The 27407-nt window shown below is 38.9% G+C and overlaps 1 protein-coding gene across 7 annotated transcripts in view; it reads left to right on the top strand.

The window, feature by feature from the left end:
- The window catches only part of LOC117323245 (sodium channel protein para-like), a 156841-nt gene that overhangs the window by 64987 nt on the left and 64447 nt on the right, over nucleotides 1–27407 (top strand). For all 7 annotated transcript variants that reach the window (XM_033878325.1, XM_033878323.1, XM_033878328.1 and 4 more), the window contains exon 2: nucleotides 22569–22627. The gene's annotated coding sequence lies outside the window, so the exon portion shown is untranslated. The remainder of the gene's footprint in view (nucleotides 1–22568; nucleotides 22628–27407) is intronic.

A 27407-nucleotide genomic window follows, 5' to 3' on the forward strand; every position in this document is an offset into this window, starting at 1 on the left:
CCTGTAGCTTATTTGTTTTCTCACGGCCATCTTCCGCCTAGTAAATCTAGATCGATATTGATACAGCAAGTCACTGACGTTTCCTCAAATCTACCCGCCATAACTTTTCGCTGACCCAGACATCAGTTTATTAGTACTTTTACTGATTACTTATCATTTAATGCTAGGATGAAAAAAAAAAAACACCAAACAAACAAAAACGTCTATCATTTTGACGGACAGCTCTTGCACGTGGTTTTTTGATATTGTATAGTTTTTACAATGCATATTTTGTACAATAGATTAAAAAGTAATGATGTGTTGCCTGCCTATTACGTCATGATGTGTTGCCTGCCTATTACGTCATAATGTGTTGTCTGTCCATTACGTCATGATGTGTTGCCTGCCCATTACGTCATGATGTGTTGCCTGCCCATTACGCCATGATGTGTTGCCTGCCCATTACGCCATGTGTTGCCTGTCCATTACGTCATGATGTGTTACCTGTCCATTACGTGATGACGTGTTTTCTGTCCATTACGTGATGACGTGTTGTTTTCCCTTTACGTCATGACGACGTGTTGCCTGTCCATTACGTCATGACGTGTTGTTTTCCCTTTACGTCATGACGTGTTGTCTGTCCATTACGTCATGACGTGTTGTTTTCCCTTGACGTGATGACGTGTTGCCTTTCCATTACGTCATGACGTGTTGTCTGTCCATTACGTCATGACGTGTTGTCTGTTCATTACGTCATGACGTGTTGTTTTCCCTTTACGTCATGACGTGTTGCCTGTCCATTACGTGATGACGTGTTGTTTTCCCTTGACGTGATGACGTGTTGTTTTCCCTTGACGTGATGACGTGTTGTCTGTCCATTACGTCATGACGTGTTATTTTCCATTTACGTCATGACGTGTTGTCTGTCCATTACGTCATGACGTGTTGTTTTCCCTTGACGTGATGACGTGTTGCCTGTCCATTACGTCATGACGTGTTGTCTGTCCATTACGTCATGACGTGTTTTCCCTTTACGTCATGACGTGTTGCCTGTCCATTTCGTCATGACGTGTTGTTTTCCCGTTACGTCATGACGTGTTGCCTGTCCATTACGTCATGACGTGTTCCCTTGACGTAATGACGTGTTGTTTTCCCTTGACGTGATGACGTATTGTTTCCCCATTACGTCATGCCGTGTTGTTTTCCCTTGACGTGATGACGTGTTGTTTTCCCTTGACGTGATGACGTGTTGTTTTCCCATTACGTCATGACGTGTTGCCTGTCCATTACGTCATGACGTGTTCCCTTGACGTAATGACGTGTTGTTTTCCCTTGACGTGATGACGTGTTGTTTCCCCATTACGTCATGCCGTGTTGTTTTCCCTTGACGTGATGACGTGTTGTTTTCCCTTGACGTGATGACGTGTTGTTTTCCCATTACGTCATGACGTGTTGTTTTTCCTTTACGTCATGACGTGTTGCATGGCTGTTACGTCGATGGTAGAGTTAACTTACGGTGTATTGATGTATTTTAATACCCTGCTATTGGCTTCTTCTTTCCTAACTTTCTTCTAAAATAGCGACAGCCTTATCGGGAGCCAAAGCTAACTCGGCCTGTGATAGCATACAGACAATAAATTTCTGCACGAAGAACATTTGGGAGAAACATGCCAAGTATAATTAAAGCCGTGCGCTGCTCTCAAAAGTTGTCTAGATGACATAACTGTCATGCTTTATGATTTCTCTTCCAAATATTGCACATAGGCCTCATGAATATTCATATTTTCGAGTCTAGCATTTGTTTCCTTGGAAAGCGATCATTGTGATTTTCATTAGCAATGCTTTCTGAAATACTCAATGGCCAATCGAGGTGAAATAATTTTATTTTGAAATGATATCCGTACGAGTATGTCTGCATTGCTTCTCTTGTGCCGCCAATGAGCCGTCATTTAAGCAGCACTTACGTCCAATTCCACCGCTAGGTGGCGCGACACATGGTTCCTGATCCGGTACCAATTAAACTGTCCAACAAGCGGCATACGATGAATAGGTTTTTGATACCAAATGAAGTTTAACATTTCCAACAGCAAATGGATATTTCACGAACAGCACATTGGGAAATTCCAGTGAAAACTGGCATGGATGTCTGATGATCATTTAATGCAATTTTAAAATCCCAAATGGTTCCGGTATAGCCGGTGTGGTTCTCTAGGAGTTATTCGCTGTTTTCTATTTAACTTAATATAACAACATGCCGATATCATTTTACTTAATTGTACTTAGGACATCGCATTTCAGTATCTGCACATTCGTATTCCAGCATTAATATTTCAGCCAACGCTATTGATTTATACCGGGTATAATTCTAATGTAAATGTTTTGAGAAATGCATATCAACAGATATTTCAGTTTTTCGTGGAATATGTTGAAATTATGTTTTTATCCCTAATAATTTGAAACATTTTCTCTTATCGATACAGAAATGTCTTCTGACAATGGAAGTTACGTCCAATGATTTCACATGGCTTGAGAACTAGTACGGACCTTGATTAAAAAGATTCTCGGATCAAAGATGACTGGGTTTTATATGTTTTATATTTTGTCGGGGGTTAAAATAACAAATAAGTTATATAATAGATAAGTAAATAACTAAGTAAATAAATAAATAAATAAACAAATAAATAAATGATAGATTGATTGATGAATAAATATATCAACAAAAAGGTAAATAAATAAATAAATAAATAAAACGAAATAAATAAATAGAGAAATAAAACAAAATAATTCTTCAAACAAAATAAATCCAAATACAAAAAAACAAATAATCAATAAATTAAATATAACAAAAGTAAATAGATAAATAAGACAAAATAAAATAAATAAATGAAATAAGTTAATAAATGAAGCATGCTTAGGACAGAAAATGAATGACGCAGAATTTGGTCCCCCGTTTACGTACATTGTATGACAGAATTATATTTGTATTATACGATAAAAAGTAATCCTTACTGAAGTTAAACACGTTTAGTAATACTGCCATTTAAAGCCGAAATCAACTTATTAATTCTAAACAGAAATTATTAATAATTTTAAAGCAGTTCCATTTAAGCTAAATAGTTTTCCGGCTGTATGGTGTTTTACTCACTGAAACGCTTTGCCTGATCTGTATCACCAGAAAGTTTTACAGTAACCCACAGCTCAGTGATCGATGGAAGCATGAGAATCGTATTGTATCCTATGGCAATGCTTTGCTGTAAATTATTAACAGATAAAAGCCACCACTTAATTCTCGACATGGTTAAAATACTCGCGATGTGGTCAAGTCTGGTTAACTTGAAGCAGTCGAGATTTCCCGTATAAAACGGATGTTAAACGCCTAATATGGAAATCAGCACTAATATGGCTGAACCCTCAAATCGCTTTATATAAAGGTCTCGTGTATCACGAGGTTATGTTGAATTGTACATATTTCACCGGACCTGTGTTGAAAAACAACCTGTCGTAAACAAACACTAACAACTGTAAAATTTGTGAGGTGTATCAATACCCTGGTTTTATTGTCTAACAATTTGAAAGAAAGTGGGCTGTAACAAATACGGGGAATTTGGATGTATGTTTAGTGATTATCTCAACTGGTACTGTTGAACAGCAGTATCTAGTTAATTGTGTATTAATCACAAACTATAGTATGCTATTCCCACGACATTAGGCTTTGTGGTCTCATGACCTTTGTGACCTCGTGTGACAATGGAATGTTTATTCCACTAGTGAGAATGACTTTTGTACGTCACGAAGGGAGACATCCCAAATTTCATCTTCTAATAAAATTAAAAAAAAATCACAATGATTGCAGTGGGTACAACACCGTTCCTGTTTTGGGGATAGTTGTTTGGGACGGAATAATGACCTCTCGTCCAAGCTGAGACCTTCCTTCTGTCTAATAACGGCGTATGTGTCCACGATTCAGGTGTGTCCACGAATCTTCCGACCTAGTCATTTTATTAACAGACGCCGAGAAAAGTCGACCAGCACTGTGACACGTATGTGTGTGTAAGTGTTTCGTATGGAAATGATCTACAAAATGATAAATGGCACTTCATTATTAATGTAACAGTTGTATCTATATAACAAACGATTGTTTAACCGTAATGTTTCCCCTGATACCGCTATTGTTGTCTTTATGACAAAAGTCAGCGGCCAATATCGGTGTAGTTATACTGATGACCACTGTCCGGATTATCGGACATGTGATAGTCACTGACCGATACCTCTGTGTACTTAATACATACTTCTATTTTTTATTTATTTATTCCATACGCATCAGCATATATGATTATAATATACATACGTATTATAACATAATTCATTTTACAAGATGGCGGAGAATGCATCCAGCATAATTCAAAACATTATCAAAATACCGCTGAATGCGTCAGAGCATATGAGGTCACCGTGGAAAAAACCTAAAAAGACAATCGTCTACAAATAAGCAATGAGTAAAATACAAAAAACATCGTTTTGGAAAGAAAGAAAAAATGTTCTCTTGATATTTATGATCGAAGTTACCAAAGAAACTGTTTGTAATATACATTGAGCTACTTGAGCTTTTCACATAACGGCCACTGGTCAGTAAGCTTTTCACATAACGGCCACTGGTCAGTAAGCTTTTCACATAACGGCCACTGGTCAGTAAGCCAATAGAGATATTGTCCTATTGCAATAATGACACATTTTCGGCTCTAAAACGGGACGACGTTCGCTGATTAATATAGGTAGATACAATGTAGGGTAGTAATATTGGTTGGTCACATATCCAATATCACAGTTCCTGTACTGTAATTATGACCACTACCAGGCTGTCTGAATAAATACTGACCCTGGCGACATCACTCCCACCCATATTGTCTCATTGATGAGAAAAAATATAAAGTAAAAAAAAAGTAAACGGTTACTTAAACATGACAGGAACAGTCAGGTTCGGTATTTTAATGAATGCGCCGGTTTGTTAGTACTGTGGTATGCTGTTGTACAATTGTATGCACGGTGTCAATTTCCGTGTGTAATGCAATACAATGCTCACAAAATATAGAATAACTTAAATAAATACAGCATAAACATACTTGTAGATAAACCCCGAATTAGATATAGTGCTCACCGCCTCCATATACTACAGCGGGCTAGTTAACCGCGTCATGTAACAATACCATTTACACTGGAAAACCCTATAATTGATATTTTATTTCCCTGAAAGGTTTGGCTCCAAGGTTAAAACCTTATTAGAATGACATGTGACTAGTCACGGTAGGTGTGACGTCACTTCCTCATCGTGTGACACGTGCATTGTGGATTCTGGAGATCGACACCTGCACAAGTAACATCACGCAAAAAAATGTACAAAGGTTCAGTGAATATTGTTGAAACGTTTAAGAAATGATACTTGACATGAATTGACTTTGTCTGTCATGTCCACTGTTGTATAAAATATCTGTCATTTAAATGCAGACCTCTGGTATAAACACGACGGTGAATCGGATAGTATATCGCCCCTAGTCCCATGTGAAATCTCCGTTCTGTTGCATAATTAATGACGTAAGGACCAAGCTCGTGTTTTCCAGGTATTCAATGCTTCGTTTCCCGTTTGTTCATGAGATAATGCTTCAGTTAGTTTCTAAGTGAATTGTTTCGTATATGATGTGCTTGTAATGATGTATCGTTGTTACACATTCTTATGCTTCGTCTGTTTCCGTAAGAAATATTCATTGTACTTCGTCAGTTTCCGTAAGAAATAGTCAATGTACTTCGTCAGTTTCCGCAAGAAAAAAAAAACGTCACCGTATTCGTCCGATTCTGGAAGAGAGCAGCGAGTCCATTAGGTAGGGTTAGAGTTACTGATATCGATTTAAAACGTACATGTATATGATACGCATTTTCATTGGCGCTAGTTCAATATACAATTGTAAAAGGAATGGAGCCTGACCTACCCATCACGTGACTTGCTAACGTTATCAGGGATTGACCATAAAATGCCAGTATCCGCAGCCAGAGTCCCTAAGGCTCCCGAGTAAAACTGTTTACCACATCGCAAAGGTTACACTCATTTTATACACAATTGATAATGGCTAATGCCAATAATTTATTATCAGCACAACCTTTCACAGCATACATAAACAAATACATATAAGTGATCATAAAAATTAATATTTAAAGTAAATTATACATATATATATCTGCAACCCCCCCCCACACACACCTCAAAATGAAAAAAAAACCAAAAAAAAAAGCCCAAAAAACAATAAAACCCAACAACTTTATAGGCAATACCCTGAATGGACAATTTGATAAATTAACAATGCAGTCCCAATTCTAAACCCCCAACATTATTATCATGTTTTCATTACAACATAAATGCTAGACCGAATACCAACACAATAACCGAATCAGGCCCCGTGTTAGACCATCAACAGTATAGCCCAATCAGGCCCCGTGTTAGACCATCAACTCGTATAGCCCAATCAGGCTCCGTGTTAGACCATCAACAGTATAACCCAATCAGGCCCCGTGTTAGACCATCAACAGTATAGCCCAATCAGTCCCCGTGTTAGACCATCAACAGTATAGCCCAATCAGGCCCCATGTTAGACCATCAATAGTATAGCCCAATCAGGCCCCGTGTAACACCATCAACAGTATAGCCCAATCAGGCCCCGTGTTAGACCATCAAAAGTATAGCCCAATCAGGCCCCGTGTTACACCATCAACAGTATAGCCCAATCCGGCCCCGTGTAAGACCATCAACAGTATAGCCAAATTAGTCCCCGTGTTAGACCATCAATAGTATAGCCCAATCAGGCCCCGTGTTACACCATCAACAGTATAGCCCAATCAGTCGCACATTTAGGGTTAAAGTAGCTCTTGCGCAGGTTACATGAGTGGAGTATACTACCTAGTCATCACTCGTTCGTCTGGGAAAACACGGGACTTGTCTGATTCAATTAGAACGTTCAGTTTAATACTGGTACCTTGGGATGGGCGTCCATGCATGATGTATCTGTTGTATACTACAGGGGCTGTCCCTAATGATGACTTAACATCGATTTCATGGCTTTGTCTTACAACGCATAGCCAGTGTTTTCTGGAATACTGATAAAATATTCAACACTGTGTAGTGCAGTGCTATGCTAATTATACCGTTGAGGAACCACAGAATACAACGTACCCATGTCTCTGGTGGCGCCGGCGTGGGGCGTACTAGATTACTACCACCGAGTTCGCCCGCGACATACACGGTTACTCTACCATGCTGTGTTACCGTTAGGTTCCACCAACCAAGTGCGCCCACTATATAGTGAATGTGTCCCAGACAACTCGGTGTGTCCAACAGGTCGTTATTGTAATAATTTGTAAATTGCGGGACGCATATTGTTTTCCCTTAAGACACAGAAAGATGCGTTTTCTTTTGGTATCGTTTTGTATTGTTTTACATTCTATCAATTAAAGACGAGCTTCATATTTAACGATATTTTCAAAAATTGCAATGTCAGCTTTGATTAGGTATGCGGTTCAACGGTGACTTTAAATCTGAAACGATTGCGTCATCGATGTGACGAAATGTATACCACACTCGCGGGAAAGTCAGTGTTGGACTGATCTCGGGAAAGTCAGTGTTGGACTGATCTCGGGAGAGTCAGTGTTGGACTGATCTCGGGAAAGTCAGTGTTGGACTAATCTCGGAAAAGTCAGTGTTGGACTGATCTCGGGAAAGTCAGTGTTGGACTGATCTCGGGAGAGTCAGTGTTGGACTGATCTCGGGAAAGTCAGTGTTGGACTGATCGCTTTCTTATTCAATGTAGTCGTATTTTATCTGTATTTAATGTATTTTCACACAGGAGACATGTATCTTGACTTGGTAGCTATTAACAGTGATGAATGTGGCGCATTTCCCATTAACATGGTACCACCCGAAGGCATAACGTGATGTACATATATATATATATATACATATAACACACTTATGGAATGTAAGTGTGTAAGGTGCACGTGCTCCTGCTCCTAACTACACGATGTTCATTACAATAAACATTCAGGGAATTACACCGCATACCCATACACACTATTAAATCATTACAACAAATCTGCTGACGTCACTTCCTTACAAAGTAGAAACGTTTCGTAGCGTCAAATATCCATCGATTCCAGACCCATCATTCATAGATATCTTCGTGACTATTCGTTCATTAATCGTAGTTTGATAAACAACTCCGCCATTTTGTCTGACGTTATTCATGATCTTTTTTGAGTTTAGCATCCGGGCATTTCTCGATTGTATCCTTGCCCACATAACGGAAACAAGCGATTCTGATCTTTATTATACGAGCAATGCCACTTGGTGAAACTAAGAATATGGACAATGCCAATCAAAAACCACAGTCCCGACTGTCAATACACACTAGTCTTGATGGATAACTTATATTTGTGATCAAGGCGGCGCGTACGTATTTCCAAAAGAGGCAAGTTACATCAACTCGTCACTGCTGAGCTACAGTCACGACAAAAGAAAAGACGTTTTTATGATGATATACGACAATGGGGACAATTTTCCCAGTATCGATTTATGTCTTACACTTTTTAGTGTTAGTTTAAGGCTGGTACGTGGACTATAGTAATTTTGTCGGTATATTAAAGGATTGTTTTTCATTTTGACTGCGTATACGGAAGAATGACCGCAGTTGGCAACAGACATTTCCTATGGTTAGCGCGTTAGCGCTCCATAGGATATGTTCGTTGCCAACTGCAGGGTATACTACCGTATACGCAGTCAAAATGAGGTACAATCCTTATATTTACATTAAACAAATCGTTTTAATACAGTACGAAGAAATTAATATGCAGGGTATTTTACGACGTTGGTACGGCAGCCGTGGTTGCTAAGATAATATAGTTCAAGTGAATCTACGTAAATACACTAGGAGTGTTAATGAAATAAAAAGAAACAACTCAACATTTTTGTTTTATACCCTTTACGTTTTTAATTAATTGATATATTCACAATCCACAATTTCCGTCTCAAGTTAACTGTGGTTGTAAAGCACAGCGTGTAATGACACAGATTTAGTAGTGACGTGGTCGAATGTTCTATAGGAGCTGTACGTTTCAGCTTTTTGTTGTTAGGTTATCTCATGGAGAAGTTAAATATGCAACAATTTCCGCAATATTCAGTTTAGTTTGACGTTAGCTTTGTGTGATCATCGGGTAACAGGAGAAAACGCTAAAATTGTGTTGATCAGTCCTTTCAAAATGGCGCCGTCTAGATGAACGTTTCGGTAACGTCACAAATAGACGACGTCATAATTATGTTACCGATTCCGGCGCTTATTAATCCGCCGAGCCTTTTTTCACTGCGTATACGCTAATTTATTTGCAATCAGAGTTTACTAACTTGAAGAAGGGCAATATGTAAATATCTAACTTTAAATATTTTGAGTTTCGCATATTTTCATCACTTGAGTGTAAGTTACCAACCACTCGGCCAACACACATAACGGTATGCAAATCGGCGACAGTGGTGACAAGGAATATTAACAATCTGAAGAAATCAATATAAAGTAGCGCTCGACACAAGATCTACACATTACAATGCAGGTTTCGCGTGCAAAGAGATTCAATCGTCTTGGCTGCACACCTGCAGTTCGTAACCATCTCGACTGATTCTACCGACGTATCCGTGCTGATCAATGTACGGGCGCACTTGGTTCGTGCCGATCAATGTTCGGACGTACTTGGTTCGCCTTTACATGCTTACGTCGTACTTCGGCAATATATTTTAGCACACAGTAGACAGCAGGTAACCCGCATATAGAAGCAAAAATCACGCTATCCTTCAGAACGATGTCCTCCTTTATAAAGTATTTTTTATGTTCTGTGGTACTTGCCATCGTCTGTGTGTTTGATGAAGGTTCTGGCGAGCGCCACATTGTTCCAGTTGTGATTTTGGTAGGGGAGTATTTAAGAGTTTCCCGTGTTACAGTTTCCATTCATTAAGGGTCTGTTTGGTGGTGAAAACAACAGCTGTAATGACCTGTCATTTAAGTGGACAGTGACACATCCGTCTTTCTAGACAGTTCCACATATACAGCAATGATGACGAAACAGTTCGTGTCATTTACACATAAATTTTCTTAGCTGACAGATTCTCATTTTAGCTGACACGTGCTCAATTTAACGTAAATTTGAGTTTTCTTCAAAAGGCATATATGGAGCTAGACTGATAACAAATGGTAGACCTCACCATGGTGTGTTTACACTGATAACGAATGGTAGACCTCACCATGGTGTGTTTACACTGATAACGAATGGTAGACCTCACCATGGTGTGTTTACACTGATAACGAATGGTAGACCTCACCATGGTGTGTTCACACTAGTGTCATGACTTTAACTTACACGTAGAGGTATTGTTTATTGTTTCACTTTATTGTGTATTTTTCGTTATTTCTTAGGTTTACTTATATATGGTAATATACAGTAATAGTGTGGTCCATACATCGCGGTGGCCGAGTGGTTAAGGTGTCCCGACACTTTATCACAAGCCCTCCACCTCTGGTTGCGAGTTTGAAACCCATGTACTGACCGTAGGCCGGTGGTTTTTCTCCGGGTACTCCGGCTTTCCTCCACCTCCAAAACCTGGCACGTCCTTAAATGACCCTGGCTGTTAAAAGGACGTTAAACAAAAACAAAAACAAAAACAAAAAAACCCCAAACCATACATCATTTGAGTGGCTCCTGTACAGGAGGTGATTGTCCGGAAAATGACAATGCGCACAAATAGACTAGTATAGATAGTTTGTAGAGAGCTTCAGTATGGTAAACCCTGTCTTAATTAGATTGTAGAGAGTGTAAGTATGGCTGTCCCTGTCGTAATTAGTTTGTAGAGAGTCTAAGTATGGTTGCCCTTGTCTTAATTAGATTGTATAGAGAGTCTAAGTATGGTTGCCCCTTGTCTTAATTAGTTTGTAGAGAGTCTAAGTATTGTTGCCCTTGTCTTAATTAGTTTGTAGAGAGTCTAAGTATGGTTGTCCCTTGTCTTAATTAGATTGTAGAGAGTCTAAGTAGTGTTGCCCTTGTCTTAATTAGTTTGTAGAGAGTCTAAGTAGTGTTGCCCTTGTCTTAATTAGTTTGTAGAGAGTCTAAGTATTGTTGCCCTTGTCTTAATTAGTTTGTAGAGAGTCTAAGTAGTGTTGCCCTTGTCTTAATTAGTTTGTAGAGAGTCTAAGTATGGCTGTCCCTGTCGTAATTAGTTTGTAGAGAGTCTAAGTATTGTTGCCCTTGTCTTAATTAGTTTGTAGAGAGCCTAAGTATGACTGTCCCTGTCTTAATTAGTTTGTAGAGAGTCTAAGTATGACTGTCCCTGTCTTAATTAGATTGTAGAGAGCCTAAGTATGACTGTCCCTTTCTTAATTAGTTTGTAGAGAGTCTAAGTATGGTTGCCCCTTTCTTAATTAGTTTGTAGAGAGTCTAAGTATTGTTGCCCTTGTCTTAATTAGTTTGTAGAGAGTCTAAGTATGGTTGCCCTTGTCTTAATTAGTTTGTAGAGAGTCTAAGTATGGTTACCCCTGTCTTAATTAGTTTGTAGAGAGTCTAAGTATGGTTGCCCTTGTCTTAATTAGTTTGTAGAGAGTCTAAGTATGGTTGCCCTTGTCTTAATTAGTTTGTAGAGAGTCTAAGTATGGTTACCCTTGTCTTAATTAGTTTGTAGAGAGTCTAAGTATTGTTGCCCTTGTCTTAATTAGATTGTAGAGAGTCTAAGTATGGCTGTCCCTGTCTTAATTAGATTGTAGAGAGCCTAAGTATGACTGTCCCTTTCTTAATTAGTTTGTAGAGAGTCTAAGTATGGTTGCCCCTTTCTTAATTAGTTTGTAGAGAGTCTAAGTATTGTTGCCCTTGTCTTAATTAGTTTGTAGAGAGTCTAAGTATGGCTGTCCCTGTCGTGATTAGATTGTAGAGAGTCTAAGTATGGTTGCCCTTGTCTTAATTAGTTTGTAGAGAGTCTAAGTATGGTTACCCCTGTCTTAATTAGTTTGTAGAGAGTCTAAGTATGGTTGCCCTTGTCTTAATTAGTTTGTAGAGAGTGTAAGTATGGTTACCCCTGTCTTAATTAGTTTGTAGAGAGCCTAAGTATGACTGTCCCTGTCTTAATTAGTTTGTAGAGAGTGTAAGTATGGCTGTCCCTGTCTAAATTAGTTTGTAGAGAGTGTAAGTATGGTTACCCTTGTCTTAATTAGTTTGTAGAGAGTCTAAGAATGACTGTCCCTGTCTTAATTAGTTTGTAGAGAGCCTAAGTATGACTGTCCCTGTCTTAATTAGTTTGTAGAGAGTCTAAGTATGGCTGTCCCTGTCTTAATTAGATTGTAGAGAGTCTAAGTATGGTTACCCCTGTCTTAATTAGTTTGTAGAGAGTGTAAGTATGGTTGCCCTTGTCTTAATTAGTTTGTAGAGAGTGTAAGTATGGTTGCCCTTGTCTTAATTAGTTTGTAGAGAGTCTAAGTATGGTTACCCTTGTCTTAATTAGATTGTAGAGAGTGTAAGTATGGCTGTCCCTGTCTTAATTAGTTTGTAGAGAGTCTAAGTATGGTTACCCCTGTCTTAATTAGTTTGTAGAGAGTCTAAGTATGACTGTCCCTGTCTTAATTAGTTTGTAGAGAGTGTAAGTATGGTTGTCCCTTTTTTTATTGTTTCGTTTTTGCTGGCTTTGTTACAGTTTTCGTTGACTGTATATATGCCTCGCTTTTATGGAAACGTTTTGCCACTGCTTCGTTTTAATTTGCTGCTACACAGAGCTCGTTTTGGTTGACGCTGACTGTGTATTCAATGTTTCGATTTCGTTCACTCTTTTTTTCCCTCATCAGTCGCCCCCTTTAATTTTCCGTTACAGATACTCTTTTGGTTGAGTGTATACTGAAGTATTTCATCTCCGTCTGATTGCGACTGTTAGAAACTTCATTGTTCAGGAATAGGTTTGTTTCTTAGCTTCCCCTCACGTGACAAACTGACAAGCTCCTGTTCTCTGTAGCGCTGTACGAACTGCGTTTTTCTTTGATCTCCTATCGAACGCAGACCTCTGTCGCAGTACAAAAATTCAGCTGTTCTATACATGTATTTCAGTAATGTGCAGACACGCAATGCACGCACACAGCCGACTCCATTTCTGTATATATATGTATATTAACATACCCGACCACAAATAGGAAGCCGACTTAAGTTTCGTATCTTACACTGTCGAAGTATCGATCGAATTCATAGTAAAATGTGATAGCTTATTCATATAATAAGCATTATTCAAAGGTTTCGCTAGTTGTTTTTTACAAATCCGAAACTAGCGAATTTGCAAAAAGCATGGCTTTGCTTATGTTTAATTTAGTACGAAAATGTACCATTAAAGGAAACTATCCTTGACTACATGTATTTAGATTTGTACATTAAGTTTTAAAGAAATTAGCAAACTTTTCGAAAAGCAATCTAATAAATTTGGAGTGTATTGTATTATAACCTCTCTAATCCGAACGCTTAATCGGATACTTAATCCGTTATCCGGATGTTTTCGTTCAGGAATAATTCTCCTGGGCACATGGACGTGAAATGTACAAGGTAAGATCGATACAAGACACAATACTCATTGGACTCGAATCACACATACATCCGGGTGTCTCATTACGTCACTATCTTGGGAGTTCCAATAGGTTTACAAGTGTCTATCATCCATACAGATTTATATGGCGTTAACACCTGTGACAATGGCTTGCGTAAATACATTACTATCAACTGCGAACGAATGGATTCCCCCAAAACACGACAGATTGTCTATTAATTCAATTACCACTATGACGTCGCCGACCTGACCAGCTAAATGACGGTGTACAAAAATAGCAGTAGTAGAAGTAAAACAAAAGTAGTATACAAAACTGTACCCAGAGAAATAAAGATTTATATCAATAAAGAGTGGTCAATCAATATGGACCCAGATACATAAACAGTGTAAGGTATATCAACCTTGATATCGGCAGGTGACAGACGATAATGGATCCGCTACATTTTATACTGTACATGCTGATTGTTAATAAGACTTGGTGATAGGTTTACTTTGTCAGGGCAAAGCTTCAATAGGTTTCGTACTGAAAGTTGTCACTGCTGTGATTTCGTTCTGACGTCATGATTGAGGCACTAAGATTTAAAGCATTATTTGTGTTGTAGTGTCATGTGGAATACAAATTACGCTAATATGTTAAAACTTCAGTGGGACGAAACATGTTTAAACTTTAGTGGGACGAAACTTGTTTCAACTTTAATGTGACGAAACATGTTTAAACTTTAGTGGGACGAAACATTTTTAATCTTTCTGGGACGAAACATCATAAAATGCCCCTTACCCATGCTGAGAATGCATTAAGTTTGTTATTGTTAAAGTTATATTGGGGCCCCACAAATGTTATTTGGCACACAACAAATGTTAATTGGTGCCCCACAACTGTTAATATGGACCCACAACTGTTAATATGGACCCCACAAATGTTAATTGGTGCCCCACAAATGTTAATATGGACCCACAAATGTTAATCGGTGCCCCACAAATGTTAATTGGTGCCCCACAAATATTAATATGGACCCACAAATGTTAATTTGGACCCACAAATGTTAATTGGTGCCCCACAAATGTTAATATGGACCCAAAAATGTTAATTGGTGCCCCACAAATGTTAATATGGACCCGCAAATGTTAATTTGGGCCCCATAAATGTTAATTGGTAATTGGGTCCCCACAAATGTTAATCATTTGTTGCTTGTATATGCAATTAGAACATTATCACTATTTAATTCCCCAGTGTTATCCTGAATTAATTGAATTACCCGTAATAAGACTATAGAATGTAATACCTAGGAACCAATTGATTTCTGGTTTTTACAATGTGGGTGTACATGTGTGATACACGACCATTGGCCGTGGAGAACACACGCTTCCCTATCGCTCGGCATCATTTTATCTATATACCAACGATCGATATTCTATCCCGTAATATTTTTCTTCATCAGCAGCATCACGTTGACGCATTACAGTGTGCTGCTTTCTTACAAACTCTCATCGGAATCGGATCGAATTGAATTTGTGTGGAAGTCTTCTGTAGACGAAGAACAGAAACTTTCTTGATGTATTTTGGTTTCATTACAGACCTTCAACGTAATCATGTTACTGACTGATAAGGGATAATAAAGATTTGTTCCGATTGAAGACAAAGTCGTTTCGGGGCGATTAAGGATGGAATCTTGTTATAAATCGATACAATGTTCACAATTAAATGTATTTCGGAAATGGTACAGTATTGAATTGTTTTATATGATCTGAGTGAAATTAAATAGACACCTGTATCATACGGAAGGGAGTTTTCTTGAAGTCAGGATTGGACTCGTATCATACTCAAATACTGGCATTATCGACATATTTTCCTTTGAAAAAAAAATTAAGATTTACGATTTTACGATTTACATAATACAACAAACCACTACCGGTGTAGTATCTTATTGTCTATCTACAGTCCACGGTATCTACACAGCTCACTTTTCTGGGTGATTCGACCTTAATGGAGTCGGTACACTGACCAAAAGTTAATGGGTTTTTTCTGTTTAAGCGCTATGCATATCAAGCTACTAAATGTACATGGTGAACTACAGTGAAGATTTTAAATCGATCTAGTTACGTAACTGTCACGTGGTGTTATGAATAATTACGTCTATTGTTTATCCACCCCGTTTCTCCATTACAGATCTAAGAGGAGACGCCATTATCGGTCGTGATTCCTCAAGTGTTACTGGTGATTAACCAATCTTATTAAATTTATCTTAAACAGATATTTCCAGTCGAAGAAATTCTTGTTGATAAATTAGTCCATGAGTTATTGCCATAGTGACGTCATATGTGTGTCATGTCCATCTCTACGGTCAGACTGGCTTATGTAGTTCTTGTTGTATTGGTTTTGAGTTATTTATATAGGGGCCTTAATGCGACATCATAGTAACAATATATATTATTGAACTGTATACATGGAGTCCAGAGGGGGTCTTATCAATATGGCCATCTTCTACACACATTCACTGATAGACTAATTTCGCTACCATCGTCCGTCTGTGGACCCTAGGGAGTTAAGACCAATAGATATACCCTATACGGGTATACGTATGTGTGTACTACAGTTACCGGTTAACACGTGTGTATCTCGAGAATGGCACGAAAAAGAGAAATTTCCTTGGATTGTATAAGTGTGTTAATCCTTGTTTGTTACCCCGGGATTATCTAAATTCCAGCTGTTACTATAAAGGAGGTATGTGTATTTTGGCTTGTTTTCTCAGATTTACTTTAATGACAAGAGAAATATCTTAATCACTAGGATGAAAATAATCCGAAATCGCAGGGGGTTGGTTTGGAGGGGGAGCTGGATAGGAGGGGGTTGGTTTGGAGAGGTAGCTGGATAGGAGGAGGCAGATTGAGATTTGAGGGATTGTGGGATAGGTCTTACTACGCTTATCACTGTCACGTGTGAGGCATTAACGCGGGAATCACGCGCGGGGAAGATAATATATATGTTGGGACACATGTTATGTATTTGTGTGCTAAGAGACAGAGACAGAGAGAACGATACACTGCATGGTGGAATCACCGTGACATGACAACGAATAAATGGCGGAGTTTTTATCTGACGAACCACTTACTAACGTCAGGCTTTTTCCTGTAGCAAGGACACATACCGGAAGTTCTACGGGTGCCATACAAATGCTCCCATACTAACAAACATGTCCGACACCTCTGATTCTCGTTACTTGCTAATAAAACAACTCATGTCATCGTCTCGAACAAGCTGTGGTGGTACACGGTCAGATATCTGGAAATTGTTGGTAAACAGATCATACTCGACTGCTGAGTCTGATATATACAGGATACAAGTCCTCGATTCTCCTTAAATGGTTGACACACCCAGTGCAGTCAGATGTAAAATCTGTCAGGAGTGATCTAATGACAGTTTCTACTACCAATCAAATTCAATTTTCGTTTTTGATTAGTTTTGCTGACGTGTTGTATTAATATTTATTGAAAAATGTAGCGAGTTTTAAATGACGCCATATCGCTGTTGATAATCATCTTACTGAATGATCTCAAAACCTTTTCAGTTGGACCTCAATTAATCCCGTCTCTGACCGCTATTAGCCGGCACAGCATGCTATTATATAACACAAATTATTATAAGGTTTCATAGTACAAGTAGCGTCTTGATCATTTCATGTTTTAACATTTTAAACAGCCATATTTGACTCTGTGATGCCCCTTGACAACATCATGTGATGTTTACTTTTTTAGGGAAACGTATTTTGTATTTCATGCTCGAGATTATATCTCTGGAAGAAACCATAATTTAGTATGGACGTTATATACTGTACTGAATAAGGGTGATGTGGAGATGATCGACTGATCTATTGATTGGAGAATAATTCACTATACACAAATAAATCCCGCGAGATCTCGTGAAATCACGGGGGAAGTATGGCGGCATACATATTCCGCGCTGTATCGAGTAAAGCGTATAGACAGGTAATTGTTTTCACGTGAGAGGAGCAAACTTCGCCACCTGTTGTCCACTAGATGTCTGCCGCACAGTATGGCATACACTGTAATTGAATGTAGGCATTCGATAGCGTATTATTGTGATGGCAGTGTAATTAAGGAAGTGATGTATGCGTTATATTCTCCCTAGCAATATGTATAGAAGATTTCCTCGTCAATAGGGTGGTCTGACGTCATCAGTGCCAGTGTAGAGAAGTGAAGTATTAGCTTGAAAAAGGTATATAGTGTGAACAATCCTCCTCCTCCTCCTCCTCCTCCTCCTCCTCTAATGTTTCTGTGACATTAGGTTCCATGTTTATTAAGTTTCGGTGTTAGAGTTTATTAACTTCCCGTGGGTTGGGATAACGCCTGAAACTCCGATTATACCAGCCACTGAATCCCGTGATTTCATGAGACAAATTATCGAAATGTTCTGCAAAATCAATGAAACAATTCGATTACTACAACGGGAAGAGCATGAATGAACTTGAGCTGTCCTTTACCGAAACTATAAGCTTGGCGACATCGATCGAATTCTCATTTCATGATATACCTATTACGAAAAAGATTTCCGGTAAACTTAAATTGAATTTCGTATGATTTTAGAATTAAATTTTGTTTGGATTTCCCCATTCACATGCATAGTGTTAAACTGAATACAGTTGATAAATGATGACACGCGACAATACAGGAATGTGTAATATAGCAACCACGTGTTAATACTTTCTCCATTTTGATACGCGATGTTACTTGGACAACGACGACGACGACGACAATAAGTTTTAACGTGCTTCATTCTTCCAAATTAAGATGGTGCGCATTGCCCGGGGGTTATTTCTGATATATACGTCTGTGCCGCTGTCCAGATCTTTGGTGTCCCCTTCCCTTTCGTGATTGTGTACGATGTAACCTTAGACCAGAATCAGACACCCAACGAACCTCTACAAAATCATCAGAGTTTCCGACTGACGATTCTGGAGACGAGTCCGAGTCCAGTAGAACATGCTTGTTAGGGAGCGTCCTTTAGCCACGCCCACTGTTATACAGGTGGTTCCTCCGATCTCTAGATATCTCTATAATTAACCTGTCTGGCGGTGATCCAGTCTGACCTTGAACTTGTATGTTTTTGTAGGTACGTTGCTAATGGACGGTTAGGTCTATTGTTGTCTACAGCCTCTGTAGCTAATTACACCACACTGCCCACTACACCTGTGTGGCTATACCGTAGCAATACGACAAGGGAGGTCACGGTAATTAATTGTAAATGATGGCGTATTAATTACATCAGAATGTCTTCTTTACAGTCACTATAGCTAACCGTAAGAGTGTCGAAAGTGCCCTATCTCGACAGTTACACGTAGCAGTGTTTTCACTTTTATCATTTTAAACCGGAATGGCTTCTTTTCTGAGCAGATCGGGTACCTGTGAAAATGAGGAATCCAAGTCGACAATTTGTTCTCATCCAATGATGGAATTGTAATATTTCTTTCTTTGTGTACTTAATGCATCTATTGAGTGACCTTGACTTTTTCACCCAGAAGTTGTATCTTAACCTTTTCATTATGTGATGTGTGTACCTAGTCTGTCTGTTACAGACAACCGCCAGAAGAGCTGTAGTACAGGGTATCGACCATAGTCCGCACATATTGGGGCTTTTGTAGATTTCACGTTTACCAACAGGGACAGCAGTGAAGGCTTTACATTTAACTGATGGTTTCCATTGTCTATAACAAGTGGCATTTGTGGGACCGCGACCACACAAGTGATCGCCGGTCAGTTGATCATCTCTATGTCGAATCGCTCATGACGGTAGACTCCCGGGGACTGGCTGGTGTGATACACACGACGGTAGACTCCCGGGGACTGGCTGGTGTGATACACACGACGGTAGACTCCCGGGGACTGGCTGGTGTGATACACACGACGGTAGACTCCCGGGGACTGGCTGGTTTGATACACACGACGGTAGACTCCCGGGGACTGGCTGGTGTGATACATACGACGGTAGACTCCCGGGGACTGGCTGGTGTGATACACACGACGGTAGACTCCCGGGGACTGGCTGGTGTGATACACACGACGGTAGACTCCCGGGGACTGGCTGGTGTGATACACATGACGGTAGACTCCCGGGGTCTGGCTGGTTTGATACACACGACGGTAGACTCCCGGGGACTGGCTGGTGTGATACATACGACGGTAGGCTGCCGGATACCAGCTGGTTCATTGGTTTATAGATATTTTCCTCATTTCTGTTATATAGTTGATAAATTGGTGGGACCATTTTTCAATGGGACTTTGAAATACTATCAATTGTAAAGTAACTTTATTTGAAACAACACTTTTGATTGGACAAACTTTAAGCATGACCACATGATGCTGTTTTCAGAGAATCTTAAGCAAGTAGTATCGGGAAAGGAGTCATATTATATCAAAGTAATTAATTACGTACATTGTATGTATGTTAAATCAAGTAATATAACAACCCCCAACGTATCTAGATCCGATTAGACTCCGATCAACATAACGAGAATGTGACTCGGCTACTCCATCAACGTTCGAGAATATGGACTAAATTGTGTGAACAAAAGTTAATCGAAATTTGAAGACACCCCTACTGTGTTTTTGGAATTTTTATCGGTCGATAATGTTGCAAATTAATTTCTTCTATCGAGACATGTTGGGAGTATGCATGGTACTGATCCTCAGGTTATTATTGTATAATAAACATGTAACATTTTTCACCAGTATTTGAAAGTCGTATACCGACAATACTTCAGCCTAGAGAGAGATGACTCTGTTAAAAGTGATTAAAACCGCTGAATGACTAACAGTCTTCCTCGCTTACGGAGTTGGTCGTCACATTCATGACCCGTCTCTGATTAAACACTGGGAATGGCATACTCGGTGCTGTACCTGCTAATTCTGAGGTGCGAAACTGGATATGTTCATGACCATTTTAAGTGAAAAATTTGTATTTCACGAGCTTCAAATTGATCATGTACAGACCGTAAGGTGATGACATTAATGGTCCCGGGACTTTTATCATTAAGGTATAAAGAGGAGGCACATCTAGGTAATTTTGTAAACGACTAGGGAAGTATTTCTTTCTTATCTTCAACGTCATTTATTTCTCTTGTCATTACTTGACACAAACTGTTGTTTTTTTTCTCGTCACGAGTCTAGGTTTCTATTGTTTTATTTCACCTGGCTTTTTATCATTGTCACCTGATTAAGACTGGCCATTGTTACTTTGTCATATTAACTCTTTTCTATTGTTTTATTTCACCTGGCTTTTTATCATTGTCTCCTGATTTCTGACTGGCCATTGTTACTTTGTCATATTTACAATAATTCAATTCTTTATTAGTCTTGAGAGAATACATCTCATTAACATCATACAATTACATAGAATATTATTCAAATCAGCTCGGGTAGAACAATTCACTGGCATATGACATAGCATGCATACATATATATGATTGAATAGTATGGATCAAACTACTAGTTACTAGAAGCCATCTGAGTAGAACGCAGTTTAGATGCGTGGTATAAGAACTTGCCCAGATTACTAAATTTTTTAACATTACCAGTTGATAGCAAATTTATAAACCTAAAGACAGGGGGATTAAGCCGATAGCGTGGCTTTATATATTTCATTTTATGATGAAATGGTATTCATCTTCTACGTTTTACAGAAAGGACGAACTATTAAATTGTGAGGATTTTTTCTATGCCGCCCAGTTTCTATCAACAGGTTATGTGTGAAGACAAACGTATTCTGACAATTGCCTTTTTATATTTAACAGGGAAAGTATTAAGTAAGGTTGCAGATATACATAGTCAATAATATGTTTATACAATGTGCATTTGGACGAGGTTAAAAAGAAAGACTCACAATCTTGCTTAAAAATGTCTAATATCCGTTGTTTTACTAATGACAAAAAGGTTCTAATTAAATTACCCTGCGCCTGCCAGTACTCGGCAAAGCCAGTGGCACATAGTTCCTGTTTGACTGAAGCCACCCAATTTTTACAATGTGGATTTGATTCGCAGCCTACGTTCATATCTTGATAACATGCACTTAATATACAATTTGATATACAAGACTTCAACAATTTACACCAGTACTTGAAGATTCATATTTTGCGCAAAATGAGAAGAGGAAATTTACCAAGTTCAAAATAGAACTTTTTACTCTTTTCTATTGTTTTATGTCCTCAGGTTGTCTTTTAGAGAGATATAATGTATCTAAGATATATCGTTTATTGTTTTATATCATCTGGCTGGCTTTTAGAGAGATACAAAATATAAAGATATATCGTTTATTGTTTTCCGGAAGCATTTCCCCTTGTAATTAACTATTATCCATACTTTGCATCGTTAATGCTGATAGACATTAGATGATATTATAAATGAATTATTCATTCCTTTTGGAGCAATGCGGCTGATTTTAGATTTTAATAGTTTTGGAATGCAAATGTAATTCTGTTATAATATTAATGCATACATTATTTTACAACACTTCCGGAGAGGAACTCCCTGGGGATGTTAATTGTCAGCCTCCATGCCTACAAACAATCGTTATCTATAAAATGATATTTTGCTTCGACTTTACAAACTTTCCCTAGATATTAAATTGATTGAACTGCACTAGCCAACAAGATGTGCTGGCAGCAAACAGTTATGATAATGTTTGAAATGTCGTGAAGTAATATCATCTAGTTTCTCTGATAACAAAACAAGTAAACATATCGCTCGCGAAAATGAATATGTTTTTCAGTAACAGATTTTCTCCTTTCGAATATTATGGAACACACACGAAGCTTGTCAGGGCCCAGTTTGTGAAGCCATTCAACACCAGATGACTTGTTGTATATATAAATTGTTTCCTCTGTTAATATAATGTTGTGTGTTGCTGTTAATATAATGTTATGTGTTGTATTTACAGGACAAAGGATGGTGCCAAACATCCCAAGCTTACTAATGTGACCCAGTATGTGAACCAGGGTAAGTTAACTTTGATCTCATGATATCGGCTCGAAATCTTCCCATACCAAGACATCCCCTCATGGATATCATTCCATTAGTAGGTGAAACAATATGGTGTATGCTACAAACAAGAGGGAACGTCTCGGTAGATAAAAGTACCAAATCAGTGGACTCAATAGACATCAATATTTCAATATTTCTCAATACACATTTAATTTTGGTATGAATATTCCAGTCCTTTGAGATTGCTAAATGGCAAGTTTTGTCGGTGTACTGTAAGTCCCCGCGGTTTGCCGTTACCCTGCTGGTGGACTTTACGTCCCCGTGGTTTGCCGTTACCCTGCTGGTGGACTTTACGTCCCCGCGGTTTGCCGGTACCCTGCTGGTGGACTTTACGTCCTCGCGGTTTGCCGGTACCCTGCTGGTGGACTTTACGTCCCCGCGGTTTGCCGGTACCCTGCTGGTGGACTTTACGTCCCCGCGGTTTGCCGGTACCCTGTTGGTGGACTTTACGTCCCTGCAGTTTGCCGGTACCCTGCTGGTGGACTTTACGTCCCCGCGGTTTGACGTTACCCTGCTGGTGGACTTTACGTCCCTGAGGTTTGCCGGTACCCTACTGGTGGACTTTACGTCCTCGCGGTTTGTCGTTACCCTGCTGGTGGACTTTACGTCCCCGCGGTTTGACGTTACCCTGCTGGTGGACTTAGAGTCCCCGCGGTTTGACGTTACCCTACTGGTGGATTTTACGTCCCTGTGGTTTGACGTTACCCTGCTGGTGGACTTTACGTCCCCGAGGTTCGACGTTACCCTGCTGGTGGACTTAGAGTCCCCGCGGTTTGACGCTACCCTACTGGTGGATTTTACGTCCCTGTGGTTTGACGTTACCCTGCTGGTGGACTTTACGTCCCCGAGGTTCGACGTTACCCTACTGGTGGACTTTACGTCCTCGCGGTTTGTCGTTACCCTGCTGGTGGACTTTACGTCCCCGCGGTTTGACGTTACCCTGCTGGTGGACCTAGAGTCCCCGCGGTTTGTCGTTACCCTGCTGGTGGACTATACGTCCCCGCGGTTTGACGTTAACATGCTGGTGAACCTTACGTTCCCGCGGTTTGACGTTACCCTGCTGGTGGACTTTACGTCCCCGAGGTTTGACGTTACCCTACTGGTGGACTTTACGTCCTCGCGGTTTGACGTTACCCTGCTGGTGGACTATACGTCCCCGCGGTTTGACGTTAACATGCTGGTGAACTTTACGTTCCGGCAGTTTGACGTTACCCTGCTTGTGGACTTTACGTCCCCGAGGTTTGACGTTACCCTACTGGTGGACTTTACGTTCCCGCGGTTTGACGTTACCCTGCTGGTGGACTTTACGTCCCCGCGGTTTGACGTTACCCTGCTGGTGGACTTTACGTACCCGAGGTTTGACTATTCAGGTAAATATATGTGGATTACAGGTTTACGTCCGCGAGTTTAACATTAACACGCTTGAGGACTTTACATCCCCGCGGTTCGACGTAACCATGCTGATGGTATGTAAGGCGCCGAGGTTTACCCCTGCTGGTGGTCTGTAAGGCGCCGAGGTTTACCCCTGCAGGTCGACTTTACGCCCCCGAGGTTTACCGCTACGAACCTGCATGTCATGTCTTACTACTTAGACTTGGGTTCAGAATATCCACTTATATTTGATGACCTTTTAAATTGAACCGTTAACCAAAATTTGTTGATTATTTGTTGGTATTCCCGGATATATTGTGTCTATTACATTGTATTCCTCTGGTCTATATTAGATGTTGTGATCTGGTTCACTTGAACAGATTAACATTGTATACATGAATTACAATACAAAACTAATCTAATTGCATTATTGATTTTGATCAATTTTTATTTAGCCACTGAATGATGTCTCACTGAATTAGTGTTGAGTAATCCCGATGAGATTGATAATAATCTCCCTAATCTGAGTGGACACGTGGTCAATGACACACCGTAGTGGGGTTAGACCAATTCCCAAATAAACAAATAGTGTTTCATTAAGTTAGAACCTTTGAATCCAGCATGTATTCAGTGAATCCTTTTAATAACACAAGCGAATATCTCCACAATTATTACATGAAAGTAAAAATAAACGAGATGTTAATTAATTCGACACATGAAACAAAATCGACTATAATGTAATAGTAGGCAATCAGTCAACTACAATGTCATACCTGGACAGAAAGTCAATTACAATGTAAAAGGCAAAAAGTCGACTACATGTACAATGTAATAGTTAAGCAGAAAATCCATTAAAGCGTAATAGACAGAAAGTCGCCTTCAATGTAATAGTAACAAAGAAAGTCGGCTACAATGTTATAGTAACAAAAAAAGTCGGCTACAATGTAATAGTAACAAGGAAAGTCGGCTACCATGTACTAGTAACAAAGAAAGTCGGCTTCAATGTAATAGTAACAAAGAAAGTCGGCTACAATGTAACAGTAACAAAGAAAGTCGGCTACAATGTAATAGTAACAAAGAAAGTCGGCTACAATGTAATAGTAACAAAGAAAGTCGGCTACAATGTTACAGTAACAAAGAAAGTCGGCTACCATGTAATAGTAACAAAGAAAGTCGGCTACAATGTAACAGTAACAAAGAAAGTCGGCTACCATGTAATAGTAACAAAGAAAGTCGGCTACAATGTAACAGTAACAAAGAAAGTCGGCTACAATGTAATAGTAACAAAGAAAGTCGGCTACCATGTAATAGTAACAAAGAAAGTCGGCTACCATGTAATAGTAACAAAGAAAGTCAGCTACAATGTAATAGTAACAAAGAAAGTCGGCTACAATGTAATAGTAACAAAGAAAGTCGGCTACAATGTAATAGTAACAAAGAAAGTCGGCTACAATGTAATAGTAACAAAGAAAGTCGGCTACAATGTAACAGTAACAAAGAAAGTCGGCTACAATGTAATAGTAACAAAGAAAGTCGGCTACAATGTAATAGTAACAAAGAAAGTCGGCTACAATGTAATAGTAACAAAGAAAGTCGGCTACCATGTAATAGTAACAAAGAAAGTCGGCTACAATGTAATAGTAACAAAGAAAGTCGGCTACAATGTTACAGTAACAAAGAAAGTCGGCTACAATGTAACAGTAACAAAGAAAGTCGGCTTCAATGTAATAGTAACAAAGAAAGTCGGCTACAATGTAACAGTAACAAAGAAAGTCGGCTACAATGTAATAGTAACAAAGAAAGTCGGCTACAATGTAATAGTAACAAAGAAAGTCGGCTACAATGTTACAGTAACAAAGAAAGTCGGCTACCATGTAATAGTAACAAAGAAAGTCGGCTACAATGTAACAGTAACAAAGAAAGTCGGCTACCATGTAATAGTAACAAAGAAAGTCGGCTACAATGTAATAGTAACAAAGAAAGTCGGCTACCATGTAATAGTAACAAAGAAAGTCGGCTACAATGTAATAGTAACAAAGAAAGTCGGCTACAATGTAATAGTAACAAAGAAAGTCGGCTACAATGTTACAGTAACAAAGAAAGTCGGCTACAATGTAATAGTAACAAAGAAAGTCGGCTACAATGTAATAGTAACAAAGAAAGTCGGCTACAATGTAATAGTAACAAAGAAAGTCGGCTACAATGTAATAGTAACAAAGAAAGTCGGCTACAATGTAATAGTAACAAAGAAAGTCGGCTACAATGTAATAGTAACAAAGAAAGTCGGCTACAATGTTACAGTAACAAAGAAAGTCGGCTACAATGTTACAGTAACAAAGAAAGTCGGCTACCATGTAATAGTAACAAAGAAAGTCGGCTACCATGTAACAGTAACAAAGAAAGTCGGCTACAATGTAATAGTAACAAAGAAAGTCGGCTACAATGTAACAGTAACAAAGAAAGTCGGCTACAATGTAATAGTAACAAAGAAAGTCGGCTACAATGTAATAGTAACAAAGAAAGTCGGCTTCAATGTAATAGTAACAAAGAAAGTCGGCTACAATGTAATAGTAACAAAGAAAGTCGGCTACAATGTAACAGTTAGACAGAAAGTCGGTTACAATGTAAAAGTAACAAAGAAAGTCGGCTACAATGTAATAGTAACAAAGAAAGTCGGCTACAATGTAATAGTAACAAAGAAAGTCGGCTACAATGTAATAGTAACAAAGAAAGTCGGCTACAATGTAATAGTAACAAAGAAAGTCGGCTACAATGTTACAGTAACAAAGAAAGTCGGCTACCATGTAATAGTAACAAAGAAAGTCGGCTACCATGTAACAGTAACAAAGAAAGTCGGCTACAATGTAATAGTAACAAAGAAAGTCGGCTACAATGTAACAGTAACAAAGAAAGTCGGCTACAATGTAATAGTAACAAAGAAAGTCGGCTACAATGTAATAGTAACAAAGAAAGTCGGCTACAATGTAATAGTAACAAAGAAAGTCGGCTACAATGTAATAGTAACAAAGAAAGTCGGCTACAATGTAATAGTAACAAAGAAAGTCGGCTACAATGTAACAGTTAGACAGAAAGTCGGTTACAATGTAAAAGTAACAAAGAAAGTCGGCTACAATGTAATAGTAACAAAGAAAGTCGGCTACAATGTAATAGTAACAAAGAAAGTCGGCTACAATGTAATAGTAACAAAGAAAGTCGGCTACAATGTAATAGTAACAAAGAAAGTCGGCTACAATGTAACAGTAACAAAGAAAGTCGGCTACAATGTAATAGTAACAAAGAAAGTCGGCTACAATGTAATAGTAACAAAGAAAGTCGGCTACAATGTAATAGTAACAAAGAAAGT

This window comes from Pecten maximus, chromosome 3 (assembly GCF_902652985.1).
Source record: "Pecten maximus chromosome 3, xPecMax1.1, whole genome shotgun sequence".
NCBI lineage: Eukaryota > Metazoa > Mollusca > Bivalvia > Pectinida > Pectinidae > Pecten > Pecten maximus.